Source organism: Jatropha curcas, chromosome 3, assembly GCF_041381405.1.
Source record: "Jatropha curcas cultivar XTBG-Jc1 chromosome 3, XTBG_Jcur_1.0, whole genome shotgun sequence".
In the NCBI taxonomy this organism is placed as follows: domain Eukaryota; kingdom Viridiplantae; phylum Streptophyta; class Magnoliopsida; order Malpighiales; family Euphorbiaceae; genus Jatropha; species Jatropha curcas.
The window spans coordinates 24,768,554-24,785,270 of NC_143153.1; the positions used below are offsets into that span (position 1 = coordinate 24,768,554).

A 16,717-nucleotide genomic window follows, 5' to 3' on the forward strand; every position below is an offset into this window, starting at 1 on the left:
CATTTTTAGTTTTGTTGCCTCCTTTGAACAATAAAAACGTGCCTTTTTTTTTCTTGATTTTTCTCTTTTTTTTTTTCTTTTCAAATGTATGTGGGTCCCACATGTTGGAGGGACCCCACAACAATGTTGATGTCAGGTAGAATTATTCTGTAAAAAAGAGTTAAATCCACCCAACTCGACAATCATTCGTATCGATTCTCCAGATGGCCCTTCGCTTACTTGCTGCATTTCCTAATTGCCCTTCCATTGCCAAACTGTCACAAACTACACGTAGTAGAACTCTCATGCTTCTCCAATTACCAAATAATGAAAATCTTTGTATCCCAGTTAGATGTGTTGTAGCTCCAAATATTGCCAATCAAAATCTTGTCAGATGATCTGCAAATTACCAACCTCCCATTTGGGATTATAATTTTTTGCAATCACTCACTAGTGAATTTAAGGTATATTTACTGTTCTTTGTCTGTTTTTTCTTTTTCCTTGAATTTTAGCCAGGGTCTCGAACTCACATATCGATACAGTTCCGATTGAAGCTTGAATTCAAGAACTCGAACTCTTGGAGGATACTGAATTATTCTTAATTCTACTAGGCTACATCTCATTCTTCTTTGCTTGCTCATTATCCATTTGATTTTTTTGATATTTCTAACTTAATTTATTCTTGTGATACAGGGAGAGATGTACGCAAAACGAATTAGCAAGCTGAAGGAAGATGTGACGGTGATACTTAACCAACCCATGAACACTCTGGATCAACTCGAACTAATCGATACCTTGCAAAGGCTTGGATTAGCTTATCACTTTGAGCATGAAATAACCAGAATCTTGATGGTTATTTATGGTCATAATTCTGATAATACTCAAATAAAAGAGTGTTTATATGCTACTGCACTTAAGTTTAGACTCCTAAGACAACATGGGTATAGAATACCTCAAGGTAACTAAATCAACAACTAAACACGCACTTACATTAGATATAAATATTTTATTAATGAGAGAAAGTAAAATTGCAGAGATCTTCAATAGTTTTCAAGACGAAAAAGGAAACTTCAAAACGAGCTTATGTGAGGATATTGAGGGAATTCTTTCGTTATATGAGGCATCATATCTTTCGGAGGAAGGGGAGAATGTCTTACAAGTTGCAAGAGAGTTTGCAAGTAATTGCCTGAACAAGTATGTTGAACGAAACAAAGACCAATATTTATCCATCCTAATAAGTCATGCATTGGAGCTCCCACTACATTGGAGGATGCTGAGATTAGAGGCCAGATGGTTCATCGATGTATACGAAAGAAAACAAGGGATGAATCCTATTCTGTTAGAGCTTGCTAAATTGGATTTCAATCACGTCCAGGCTACCCACCAAGATGATCTAAAATACGTGTCAATGTATGTCTATCTCTAATATATTCACCAAAATTAAAGTAAAATAATAATAATAATAATACAACCATTTATAAGTTAATGGGTGTTGGAATAACTCGATTCAGTTAGAATTTTTACTAAATAGAAATAATCAAATTCTTTTTCAGAAAGGAAATCAAACAAACCTAAATTCATACAAAATTATAATTTTTTTTTTTTTGAAAACATACGATGTCCATAACGGTATATATTTTTTGTTAGGATACCGGCAATAAAATTACGAGAATAATTACGGCAGCGGAAAAATTAAAATGGGAAACACAGAAATTTACGTAGTTCACCCTCAACTATTTAGGGTTACGTCCACGGGACCAACTCCGAATATTTCTTCCACTATTAAAAAAAATAGTAGGTTTACAAAGAGAGTAATACAAAATAGTGGTACTCACACGTGTTTCCCAAAAACACCCTAATAATCTTCACTATTTTCTAAACCCGTAGTTTTAAGAACCCTTTTCTTAAAACTCAAAACACTCTCTATTGCTCTCACTTGTTGGTGTCTATGCTGAATGCTCCTGCCTCTATTTATAGGCAAAGATTTGAGAGAGCCGTGCATTGCTCATGCACGGCTCTTCATTATTTTCAACTGGCATGCCAACCATTCAATGGTTGGTTGCCAACCTTTGATTTTTTTTTTTTCTTTTCATAACTGTGTGGGTCCCACTTGAGTGGGCACACCACCACCAACAAATCTCCCCCTGCACGCTCAAGTGGGGACGTTAGCCATACTCTTCATCATCCCTGCAGCTAATCGGCAATATTCAAACTTGTCTTTTGGAAGAATCTTCGTTAACATATCTGATCCATTTTCATCTGTATGGATCTTCTCAAGCTATAACTGCTTCATCTCCAGTACATCCCTGATTCAATGATATCTAACATCAATGTGCTTTGATCTTGAATGAAAGGAGGAATTCTTCCTAAGATGAATTGCACTCTGGCTATCGCAGAAAATCAAATATCGTTCTTGATGAATTCCAAGTTCATTCAAGAACTTCTTCATCCACAGCAACTCTTTGCATGCTTCTGTTAGTACTATGAATTCTGCTTCAGTTGTTGATAAAGCAACACACTTCTGCAATCTTGATTGCCATGACACAGCTCCCCCTGCAAATGTGATTAGATACCCTGATGTGGACTTTCTCGAGTCAACATCCCTAGCCATATCTGCATCAGTATAACCGACTAATATTGGCTTCTCATCTCCAAAGCATAAACATACTTTGGTCGTACCTCGAAGATACCTGAAAATCCATTTCACTGCAGCCCAATGTTCCTTTCCAGGATTTGAAAGAAACCGACTCACTACTCCGACTGAGTGAGCAATATCTGGCCGTGTACAGACCATGGCATACATCAAGCTTCCAACTGCTGAAGCATATGGGATCTTTTCCATCTCTTCCTTCTCCCCATCGGTAGAAGGGCACTGTTTTGAGCTTAATTTAAAGTGATTAACAAGAGGACAACTAACCGCTTTAGCATTCTCCATTTTGAACCTTTGAAGTACCTTCTCAATATACTTCTCCTGTGACAACCATAATTTCTTGGTTCTTCGATTTCTTGTAATCTTCATACCAAGAATTTGCTTTGCTGGTCCCAAGTCTTTCATAGCAAAAGACTTACTTAGCTGTTTCTTCAAGCTATTAATTCTAACAGAATTCTGACCAACAATCAACATATCATCTACATAGAGCAAGAGAATAATGTAGTCATCATCAGAGAATTTCTTTACGAAGACACAGTGATCTGAAGTAGTCTTTTTGTAACCTTGCTCCCCCATAACAGACTCAAACTTCTTGTACCACTGTCTTGGTGCCTGCTTCAAGCCATACAGGCTCTTCTTCAGTTTACAAACACAATCTTCTTTCCCCTTTTTTATGAAACCCTCTGGCTGCTCCATGTATATTTCTTCTTCCAAATCTCCATGTAGGAAGGCAGTCTTTACATCCATTTGCTCGATTTCCATATCAAAACTGGCGGCCATTCCGAGCACTGTTCGAATGGATGTCATTTTCACAACTGGTGAAAAGATCTCATCAAAATCTATACCCTTTCTTTGATTGAATCCTTTCACAACCAGTCTAGCTTTGAATCGTGGTTGGGAGCTGTGTTCTTCCTGCTTGATCCTGAACACCCACTTATTCTTCAAAGCTTTCTTGCCTTTGGGCAACTTTACCAGCTCAAATGTTTTATTCTCATGCAAGGATTTCATTTCATCTTGCATGGCTTCAATCCAGTTCCTTTTGTGTTCACTTTCCATTGCTTCTTCAAAGCATTCAGGTTCTCCCCCGTCAGTCATCAATACATATTCATTTGCTGAATATCTAGTAGATGGTTGTCTGACTCTACTAGACCTTCTTAATGTTTGAGAACCTTCTGGTGCTGGTAGCTGAACAGGAACACCATCAAAATCATCTTCTGGTTCATTCTGATGAGGAATTTCTGGATTTTCTAACTCTGGCTCTTGTTCTTGTGGAACATTTTCTTCATCTCCAACTTGTCTTTGTTCTGTTACTGGAGGAACTATTTGCACATCTGTTGAATCATCTTCAGATCTATCGGCAACTTACTTCTGAGTCTTTTCAACATCTTCAATAGTCTGATTTTCAACAAATACAGCATCTCTACTTCTTATCATCTTTTTCTGGATTGGATCAAAAAATCTATAGCCAAATTGATCTTGACCATAGCCAATGAATACACATTGTCGAGTCTTGACATCAAGCTTAGACCTCTCATCCTTAGGAATATGCACAAATGCTTTGCAACCAAACACCCGCAAGTGATCATAGGAAACATCCTTTCCTGACCATACTCGTTCTGGAGTATCATACTGAAGAGGAACACAAGGTGAACGATTTATAAGATGAACTGCTGTAAGAAGAGCTTCACCCCAAAATCTTTTAGACAACTTTGCATGTGAGAGTAAACATCTGACTCTCTCCATCAAAGTTCTGTTCATCCTCTCAGCCAAACCATTCAATTGCGGCGTCTTGGGAGGTGTTGTTTGATGTCGAATACCATGCTCTTTGCAGAAAGCATCAAATGGCCCAGTGTATTCTCCACCATTATCTGTTCTGATGCACTTCAGCTTCTTGCCTGTCTGTCGCTCAACCAAGTTTAGAAATTGTTTAAAAGCATCTAAAACTTGATTTTTGGACTTCAAAGTGTATACCCAGGTCTTCCTAGAATGGTCATCGATAAATGTAACGAAGTATCGATTTCCACCATATGACATCGTCAATGGTCCACACAGATCTGAATGTACAAGATCTAACACATTCTTCATTCTGGAAGGCTGAGAAATCTTGAAGGCTACTCTATTCTGCTTTCCTGCCATACAATCAGAACATTTCTCTAAATGGACTTTATCCAATCCAGATAGCATGTTGTTTTTTACCAGAGTTGTCATTCCTTTCTCACTCATGTGGCCTAGTCGTTTATGCCACAATTCAACTGTACTGTCATCCTCTGCTACATTTAAAGTATCTCGGGAGAGCTTTGCATGCATCACGTACAGCTTTGGATCTTTCTTTCCATTTGCTATCACCATGGAACCTTTTGTGAGCTTCCACTTCCCATTTCTGAAGGTGCTATAGAAATTTTCATCATCAAGTCTGCCAACCGAGATTAAATTTGAATGCATGTCTGGTACATGCACGACATCTTTTAAAATTAATCTCGAACCATTTTCTGTCTCCAGGCAGATATCTCCCTTACCGACGACTTTCAACAGTTTACCGTCTGCTATCTTGACCACACCCAAATTTTCTGGTGTGTAAGATGAAAAATTCTCTCTCCGGGATGTTGCATGAAGTGTAGCCCCACTATCAATTACCCAACTGGTCTCCTGGGTTGCAAGATTGATAGTGTCTTCAATGAACAGTTGGAACTCAGCAATAACATTGGCTTCATCATCACTGCTTTCTTCTTTCTTTGCCTTGCCTTTGATCTTCTCCTGATCACTTTTGAACTTCCGGCAATACCTTTTAATGTGCCCCTTCTTCCCACAATGATGGCACACAATATTGGCAAATTTGTTTGATCTACCTCTGCTCTTATCTCTTGTATTTGAACTTCTAGATTGGCTCCTCCCTCTGGGCTGATTATTTCTTTTAGCATCTGCTAAAAAAATGTCTGACTGAGATGAAGAAGGATTCTGTGCTTTACGTCTCATTTCTTCATTCAAAACAGCATTTTTAACAAATTCCCAGCTAACTCCACTATGTGGTGTAGAGTTTGTTATTGATATCTTCAAAGTCTCCCAAGACTCTGGTAAGGAGGCAAGCACCATAAGGCCGAGGATTTTATCATCAAATTTTATGCCCATATTTGACAGCTGGTGAATAGTCGCCTGCATTTCACTCAAGTGATCTGCTACAAAAGTACCTTCTTGGTATTTGAAATTCATCAGCTTCGTCAAATAAAATAATTGGTTGTTGCCGGATTTTGAGGCATATAGCTGTTCAAGCTTGTCCCATAATGTTCTGGCGTGAGTCTCATTACATATGTGGTTGTACACATTATCATCGACAAATTGTCGAATATAACCACAAACTTGTTCATGCTCGAAAGCCCATTCTTCATCAGTCTTGTCTTCCGGTTTGCTTGAACCAAACACGGGCAAATGCATTTTGGTTACCATAAGGAGATCTCTCATTTTATTTCTCCATATATGGTAATTTGCGCCATTTAGACTGATCATTTTGCTTGTTCTAGCTTCCATGACTTTTGAGTGAATAGTAACCGTATATATGAATAGTACTAGTATATGAGAATAGTAACTGTACACGTGAATAGTACCTGTATGTGTGAATAGTACTATACGTGAATAGTACCTGTATGTGTGAATAGTACTATACGTGAATATTGCTGGGCTTAACAGTGACGGGCTCAGCAAGTCAATAGTAACTATTCACCATCAATTGCGAGTTACTATTTTACTATTCATCACTAAGTCGATTTTGCAACGTCTTTCCGAGCGGACTGCACCAACGGACTCGTCGTAATTTTCTCATCTTCGTGGTATATTTATTTTCAAAATATATCCACAGATCCGGTACCGCTATCTGACCGGCTGAACCAGGCTCTGATACCACTTGTTAGGATACCGGCAATAAAATTACGAGAATAATTACGGCAGTGGAAAAATTAAAATGGGACACACAGAAATTTACGTGGTTCACCCTCAACTATTTAGGGCTACGTCCACGGGATCAACTCCGAATATTTCTTCCACTATTAAAAAAAATAGTAGGTTTACAAAGAGAGTAATACAAAATAGTCACACGTGTTTCCAAAAACACCCTAATAATCTTCACTATTTTCTAAAGAAGCCTCTATTTATAGGCAAAGATTTGAGAGAGCCGTGCATTGCTCATGCACGGCTCTTCATTATTTTCAACTGGCATGCCAACCATTCAATGGTTGGTTGCCAACCTTTGATTTTTTTTTTTTCTTTTCATAATTGTGTGGGTCCCACTTGAGTGGACACACCACCACCAACATTTTTTGTTGCCACCATGTAAAGTTGGTGGAAGAACACAGGTTTGGGAGAAAAGTTGAGTTTTGCAAGAGACAGATTAGTGGAGAGCTTCTTTTGGACTGTGGGGAAGATTTTCGAGCCACAGTTTGGATATTGCAGGAGAATGTTGACAAAGGTTAACGCTCTATTCACAACAATTGATGATGTCTATGACGTGTATGGCACCTTGGATGAACTGGAGTTGTTCACTGATGCTGTCGAAAGGTTGGGGGTTGGTTAATGACATTACTATTTACAGTAAACTAATTTATTTTATTTTCTTTATTATCTTTATCTATTTAAATAAACCAATAATATTAAAACTTTAAGAGACTAGGATATAAATTATAATAATATGTAATTTTGTTTCAAAAATAAATTGTAATTTTGTAATTTTTTTATAAGCCTAATCTAATTAAGTCTAATTCTTGTGGCCTCTAATTTAAAATCACGTAATTTATTTTATATATGTTATCTTATTTCTAAACATAAGATATAACAGAACAATTTGTCTTTTGAATTGGATTCTTTTAAAATTTGACTTTGTAAAATCAGGCTGATTTGAGTCCCAAATTGAAAAAAAAAGGAATGAAACAAGAAAAAAAAGGATATTAGGCTGATTCAATAACTCCAAATCTTACTTGGTGTAAATTCTACAGTGGGCAGATTTATGCAAGTCTTACTTATTGGAGGCCAAATGGTATTACAATGGATATACACCAACACTACAAGAATACATCGATAATGCATGGATTTCTATAGCAGGTCCTGTTACATTAGCTCATGGTTATTTTCTTTCAAAATCTCCGATAACAACTGATGCCTTGAAAGCGTTGAACGAATATCCCAACATAATTCGCTGGTCATCCATGATTTTTAGACTTGCAAATGATCTTGGAACATCCTCGGTATGGAAGCTAGCTAGTCTACTCAAATCTTCTTCTTTTATTTCTTCTTCTTACGTTCTTCCTTTGAATTCTTATAATTATCTTCATTCTCTTTTCATTATTTATCAGGATGAATTAAAAAGAGGTGATGTTCTGAAATCAATCCAATATTACATACATGAAACTGGAGCTTCAGAAGCAAGAGCTCGTGAGCATATCCAAGATTTAATCAGTGAAATATGGAAAAAGATGAATAAAGAAAGAGTAGTTGATTCTCTATTTTCAAAAACTTTTATTGGCATAGCAATTAATCCAGCTAGGATGGCACAGTGCATGTATCAACATGGAGATGGGCATGGGAATAAAGCGGATCAAGAGACCAAGGATCGTGTTTTTTCTTTACTTGTTGCACCTATTCCTTGCATTCAAAATTTTCCACCTTTTCCATAACCCCTTCTGCATATTGATAAAAATGATATAAAAGTACAGATATATATTAATGGAGATCCTAAGTTTGTTTGGTTAGTAATTGAAAGGAATTTCATGCTATTTCTTATTTGAGTTCATGAATTTTAATTGTCACAATAAACTAAATAAAATTACATATTTATTTCGACAAAGTCATTTTACTGATTTTAAAAAATATTTGATGATCAAATATTATATTTAGCAACACCAACCGAGGACATAACAATCTATATATGAGATGTAAAAGATTTTGAAATCCATATATTTACAACTCGAATCGACAATTATTTAATATCTTTTTATTTTTTATGTTTTATCAGAATGATTGATTATTTATTATTTTGTTCTGATTGATACTTTAAGGCGAATAAGGCCATTTTCAATCCTTATAATCTAAAAATAATGAATAAAAAAAGAAAAGAAAAATAAAATGCAAAATGTGTTGTCTTAGCTAAAATCTGAAATTTAAAAAACATGGTATTGTTAATATATTGATAAGTAATATGCGGAATAATTTTGCTTTCTTGGAAAAAAGTATACACTGTTAGAAAAACTGACATGGGCTTGAGAGAACCACACATAAAAAAAAAAATAAAATAAAATAAAATAAAATCTTTCAGGTTGAAGAGCTAAATTCAGGAAAAGCCTGGGTGGACTAGCTAGATGTAGATGAATCCAAAATGGTTAAATCTTGGGTGAAGATAAGACAAATCTAGGCCACTCTTGTCAGAGGTGAAGCATTGGAATGTAGGCCCAGTAGCAAGCCCAGCCAGAGCCCATGCAGAAACATTAAAAGATCATGTAAAATTGCCACTTGAGCCTACAACTGTGTAGATATTACGCAAATTGGGGTGAAACTATGGTAAAGATAATTAATTTTCTGCATCGGTATAGAAATTCTTTTGTACTATACTTCGTGGATCACTCAAACATCTCGTGGAACACAAAATAGCACTGATTTGTGTTCAGTGGCTAACCTCGTAAAGGTTCTAAGAAATTTACCTTTCTGGATAATCATCTTTCGTCAAGTTTCAGTTGCATGGAATGTTTGTCAGTATAGGAGTCTTTTGTTTTTTTTTTTTTTATAAACCACCAGTATTTGGAGCGGATCAATTAAGAATTTTTACCTCTTTCTCTAGGTGCGTTTATTGGGGACCAAACCCATGAGTTTTTTTCACATAATAACCCTACATTGCCAACTAAGTCACGACCGATAGATTGTACTTTTAACTTTTAATACATAAGATTATGGGTGGATTAGTGATTTATTATTTTGACAATAAATAATAAATATTGAAATATAAATATACCTAAATATTTTTATAAAATAAAAAGGAGATATATTTTAATTTAATTGGAAATCTTCATATTAAAAATAACAAATATTTAAACTAATTAGAAATCCTATTATTTTTATAAAAAAAGAAAAAAATAATTTTAACTCAATTAAGAATATTTGAACCCAATTAGGAAAACGTTTCTAATTGGGTACAATTAGAAATCTTAACTAAAGAAAAATATTAACTAATATTTTTTACAGCTTAATCTATAAAATACCTAAATTTTAAAACTTATTACAATATCACTTTAAAATGACTCTTGTTCCCCTAACGTATTAATTTATAAATTTAAATATATTGTCACTTCACTGGTTAAATTGACACGAGGTTTTGAATAAAATATTATAAAGTGGGACCTACCGCATAACTTTGAGTTAACTTAACTCAAGGCTATTCAACACACCGTTTTGATTGCTTTATCCAGCAATTTCTCTCTCCCAAAGTGTCTAACCCGATCTGAACTGCAGAGCTGGAATCAGGAAAGAGGTCTTTGACAATCATCTGCGCTCTTTCTATTTCGTTCAAATTCCTTTCTCTGAGCTAGCTTTCTTTGAAATTCCTTCCACAATCTCTTATTTCTCTTTGTTTAAAGTCTGTGATTTGTGTTTAATGGGCAAGATTTGAGTAAGGTTTATGTTTTGCGGCGGAGCATATATATATTTGTGAATTTATGATTTTTGAGTATAAAAAAATTGTAAATGCGATTTCTACTGTGTACTTGATGTTAAATAGTTGCGTGTGTATATATATATATATATATATATATACATACAAATAGTTGCTTTCTCTGAAAATTTCATTCTCTTTTTTTTTTTTTTCCTTAATCTCCTGTTTGCATTTGCCTCGTCTGCGTCTCAAGAAAATCTTTCTGACTTTTTTTTATTTTTTATTTTTATGTATTTAAGTTAACCAAAGTGGTCTTATAGCTCCCACTTTTATATATTTTTTTATTATAAATCCTAACCCTAAATTGCATTTGAGGTGAAAATATATCTAAATTTATAAATTGAGATACCAGGGACAAATGTCATTTTAGAGTGATATTGTAATAAATCCTAAAGTTTAAGGTATTTTTATAGATTGAATCTATTTTTTACTAAAAAAAATATTCACCTAATATTAACCAAAGAAAAATACAATTAGAAATCTTAATATGAACTCAATTATCATAACTTTTACTAATTTTAATATTTAAAAAATCAATTAAATTACTTGCCTTTTCTTCTCTCTTATAATCTCAAAAGCAGAAGATAATGCCCTGTTAATGCCATTTGAATGTAGGCACTTAAGGTTGAATTTAATCTCTGATAAAAAAAAAAAAAAAAAAAAAAAAAAAAAAAAGGAAAGATAGTAGTAGAATTTAATGTAAGCTTTTCATACTAACAAATCAAGTACAATATATTTGTATAATTATTAAATAATAAAAAAGATTAAAAAAATTCTCAATTGCATCGAAAACAACACAATCTGCCTCAACATATAACTTAAAACAAACTCATTTTCATTTTCATATTAGAAAACAAATTTGTCCTTTCCCCTACATGCAAAAACTAAAAACAATGAGCCAATTCTTTTTCTTGTTGCCGGAATTTCTTCCATTCATCAGAATCGTCATCAGATGATTTGTAGCCTCAAATTGAACGGTTAACGTGGTTAAAGCAATGTTTGTTATTTCTCATAATGTAACCATATAATTGAGCAAAGCGACTTCTCAAATGATTCATTCCAAGCATAGGGTATATTTTTACAATTATTGGTGGGCCATAATAATCTTTAAGCGAATCTATTTAATTATAAAATATACTAGTGTTAGAACCCATACAATGTGTCTTCTTAAATATCCTACGAAGCATCATACTTAAGTATATAATAGCAAAAATTATGCATGACATGACCTAGGGGTGTCAAAATGGGTTGGCGTGTTAGGTTCAACACGGATTCGTCTAACACGCGACGAGATTAGGGCCAACACGAACACGACCAATTTAATAATTGTGTTAAATTTATCAACATAAGCATGACATGAAAATTAGGCAAGTAACACGAACACAACACGTTTAATTTGCCTAATATCATAAACAATTTAAATGAGTCGTGTTGACCCATATACAACCCATATAACCCTCTTAATATCATAAATAGTTTAAGTGAGTCGTGTTAACCTATATACAACCCACTTAACCTGCTTATAATATTTTTAAATTTTAACCTATTTAACTGCAATCATGTTTAAAAATAAATTTTCATATACAAAATGCATAAATTCTTCAAGATTCATAATTAAAATAAAAAAGTAATACAACAATAAAATTTAAATAGGTTTTAGTTTGAGTATTTATATCTAACACTAAAATTACCTATTTACTCTTACATAAAAACGTCACTCGTATAACCCCGCGTGTCTACCCACAACAAGACACGTTTATATTCGTGTTATAAATGGATGGCTCGTTTATGACACGAACCCGTTTAATCTCCACCCCTAACCCATTTATTTCGCATATTATGCGAATTGTGTTCGCGTGTTATGATCCATTTTGACACTCCTAATATGACGAAAAAAATGCACATACAATATTAATGTATTTTTCAATTGTGATTATAATTTTGAGAATTTAAATAATTATATTGAAATAAGAAGTTAAGTATTTTTTTTATTTTATGTTTATATATTATAAATGATTGTTTATTTATTTGAAATATCAATGTTATCTAGTGTAGTTTATCCTAAGTGTGTGGATGTTCTATTTTTTAAAAAATTATCGTATCAAGTAGATTACTGTGTGTCGTGTCCTGTGTCCGTGTAATCTAACTCTTAGCATATGAGACTACTCCATAAACTAAGCTAATCAACCAAGATTTTTTTTATTACCAAGAAAAAATAAAGTGTTTTTATAATTTGTTTTGGTATCTTTTTTTTATTAATGAATGATCAGAAAAAATAAATAGGAGCTAAATATTTTGTTTTCAAAAAAAGCTTATGTTACTTATTTTTTTGGATATAAAAGAAAAATAAAATTAATAGAGGAAAGAAAACGAAGAGAGTAAAGAGTTCCAATGATCAATTTTCACCAAACCATAGCTCTAAACGGAGGGAGAGTTTATTAGATTAAAAAACTCATGAACAGGGAACAAAAAAAATTAGGTTTGACCAATCGTTGAATACTGACATTTTTCGAAACTAAATTTAAGAAAACAATAGAAAGGAACTAAATTTTTTTCGAAAAAAACTTATGTTACTGATTTTTTGGATATAAAAGAAAAATAAAATTAATAGAGGAAAGAAATCGCAGAGAGTAAAGAATTCAAATGAATACTTTTCATCAAACCGTAACTCTAAACAGAAGGGAGAGTTTATTGGATTAAAAACTCATGAACAGAGAACAAAAAAAAAAATTAGGCCAGGCCAATCATTGAAAATTGACATTTTTAGGAACTCATTTAAGAAAAAAAATAAAAAGTAACTAAATTTTTTTTCAAAAATACTTATGTTACTTATCTTCTTACAGTTGTTGTCATTACAACTTATCTTCTTTCAATTATGTTAAATAATTGCTCTCCTCACAATTGATCATTTGAGAGACTTATACTTAGCTGTCATTTAAGATAGACTTCTTTACTTTTATATATTAATAGTGTTAGAACCCACGCGATGCGTGGAGCAATATTAAAGGATGAAATAATTTTTTACAACTTCGACAGAAGCACAATACGAAAATTAGACGGTTGATACAAACACGATACGTTTAACCCGCTTAATATCATAACCAGGTTAAATGGGTCGTGGTGACCCTTATACAACTCGTGTAATCCGCTTAATATCATAAATAGGTTAAGTGGATATGTTGACCTTTATACAACTCATTTAACCTGCTTATAGTATTTTTAACTTTTAGGCTATTTAACTCAATCATATTTAAAAATAAATTTTCAGACATAAAATGCATAAATTCTTCAAGATTCATAATTAAAATAAAAAAGTAATACAACAATAAAATTTAAATAGATTTTAGTTTGAGTATTTAAATCTAACACTAAAATTACCTCTTTACTCTTAAATAAACGGGTCACTCACCTAACCCGCGTGTCAACCCGCGACACTGAAATAACCCGAATTTTTATTTTTGAAACTTTTGAATTTTTATTAAATTAAAAATCAGAAATTTTGACTATGTGGGCTGCGAATAGAATACAGTCTCGATTCGAGCCCAAATTTGCCAGCTGGGTCCATGCCCAAAAATATATTATCGGAATCTTCGATTTGAGAACACTTAAAAATTTATAGGAAATAATATAGAACTCCAGTTACTAATCCATTATAAAATATATTTATATATGTGTGATTATTATATGAATTAATTATCCAAAAATCAAGTATCATTATTATTATTGTTTTTATTGTTATGGAGCAAAATGGAGAAATGTTATGGAATCTAACTAAATTAATCAAAATAAATCGAACCGGACCCGAAATTCAAATTGATTTTTCGAAAACCACACGAATAACCTGAAAACCAAGTGAAAAACCTGCAAACCGAGCCAAATCGTTGAATCTGACCAAACCGGTTCGAATCAAACCGGAATGATCTAGAAACCGACTTAGTTTCTTCTTTTCTTCCTCTCTTCTTCTTCTTCTTCTGCGCGGGCGACAGCCTCCTTCTCCTCCCTTTCCTTCTCATTTCCGACCACCGCTCGATGAGAGCGAGGTGGCGATCGCCTTCCCTGGGGTCTTTGATCCATTTTCCGGCCTCCTTCTCTGCTAGCAGATCCTCTAGTGGCACGAACGAGACTGTCCCCATCGACAGTTCTCGTTCTTCGATCTCCGGCGATACCAGGCGATTCTGGCAACGTGAAGCTTCAAGGTGAGCTCTGATTGATTCCTCTGTCTTGTGTGAACAATTTCCATCCAAGAAACGTCGGTTTTGGTGGAAGGAACTGGAACCACCATAAATGGCGGTAAGGGGCGGCTATCAAGCTCGTTTCGACCAACTAGAGGGTTGATCTCATTAAACCAACGCCGGAAATGGAATCCTTGGTGAATTTCGAGTTGAATGGTATGATCGTGGCGAATTTTTGGGCATTATTGATTTTCCGGCCACTGTAAACGGCGGCGGCGACGGCGTTCCGGTGACCGGCCGGCGAGACTCTGGCGAGGCACCATGACAGAATTTTCCTCTCTTCGCGAGGATCGTGGAATCGTCACCCAAATTTCAATTGGTATGTTCTAAGATCAATTTCCTATTTTTGGTATAAATTCTAAACTTAATAATTATTAGTTGATTAAATTAAATTTGAATGAATAATCAATCAAATATAATTTTTGCTAAGAATCAATCGATATCATGTAGATGGAAATTAGTTCTGCATATTGTTATATATATTTCATGAACATTAGTTACAACTAGAAGGTTCGGTATTAAGATAAGAATTCCTAGCTAATATTTATGTAAGCTAATTTAGGAATTTTAATAAATATTGGTAGGGGAGAGTTATAATTTAAGGCTTAGACAAGTAAATAGTTTTAAAGCAATTAATAATATCATTGAATCATGCTTGGAGGTTAATATAGTTTGTTAATTAGTTAATTTGGAACTATTAAGTGTATATATGTGAGTTTGATGGATGATACATGTAGGTTGAAGCGGATGGGTTGGTTGAATTGATTGCCCGATGGATGGGCTGTGTGAATTGATTGATCGAATAATTGATAAATAAGGTTATGGCGGATGGCATGAGTTGATTTGAATTGTCCGACGGATGGGCTTAGATATTATATTGTTGAATTGTGGTTTAGTCAAATTTTAGGGGAGATGCTGCCGAAATTTCAATAGAACCTAGACTAGTTTTAATTAATGACATAACTAATAAGTTTATTTAGATTAATTCTATAACTTAATACATAATAAATAGAGCGCTCTGATTATTTATTATCTTTATTATTCATTTAATTAATTATTTATTTATTTATTTTCATTATTATTGTTATTATTGTTACTTATTTTATTGTTGTTGTTTATTGTTAATACTATTTATTTATTTATTTGCATTGATTTTGGATGTTTAATTGTGCATTGCATTACGATGTTTAATTGATTAATATGTCTGCATTTGATTGCAATGTTTGATTAATTGTGTTGTGATAATGCTATGCTTTGTTTGTGTGAAATTGGGATGAAGTGGGTTACCATGGGTTTGTGAGACCGTTACCATTATATGGATCCTGATTACCGTTACCGTTATATACCGTTACCGTTATATGGATCCTAATTATGATTACCATTAGCCGGGTAAATGGGAGATCGGCGCCCCCGTGTGCACCTACCATTACCGTTACCGTTAACCACAGGATGGCCGCTTGTTGTTGCACACCTGAAAATCTAGATTTGATCGCAGCCCGCAGGGTGGCCTCCTGTTGTGTGCGCCTGATGATCTAGATTAGATGGAGACCATCGAGTTGCCTCCTGTTGGTATATATATATATATAAAAGAGGGAATGGAAAAACAATGAGAGGGCTGGTCAAGTGCGGATTAGACCGATCAGCCAGTATGGGGGATCGGCTCCCTGGTGCACACGTGAGTGGATGAGCCATGTGGGAGGACGGCTCATCGGGGTTTCGGTGATGCCACTGACTAATTTCCACGTGATGTGATTATTTGAAGGTGATATTAATTGTGAGTGCTGGTGATATGCCATTTGTGTGACTGACTGTATGAGTATATAACTAGTTGGATGACTAGATTGATATATTTACACATTTGTGTGAATGTGTGTGTTGTGCAATAATAGTTACTCCTTAGAAAGCTCACATATCTTGTTTAATTTTTCAAGAAGTAAGTTTCTCTTTAATTCGGTTAAGCTATGTTCCTTTGCTGCAGGTCTAGAAAGAAAATTTTCCTAATTCAATAATTATTTTGCTATGTATCTATATGTATAAAAATCTATGTATATCTATCAGTTAGTGACTTCGCAGTTGTAGAATTTATTTACATTTAGTCGTGTATTATCATAAACGAAATTATTCTGTCAGCCCATATTAAAAATGTGATGTATTGTTAATTGAGCCCGAACTGTG

At 34.0% G+C, this 16,717-nt stretch overlaps 1 pseudogene; it reads left to right on the forward strand.

Annotated features, from left to right (window-relative positions):
* Positions 1-203: 203 nt before the first annotated feature.
* On the forward strand, positions 204-8,365 carry LOC149497780 (terpene synthase 10-like; annotated as a pseudogene).
* The last annotated feature ends 8,352 nt before the right edge of the window (positions 8,366-16,717 follow it).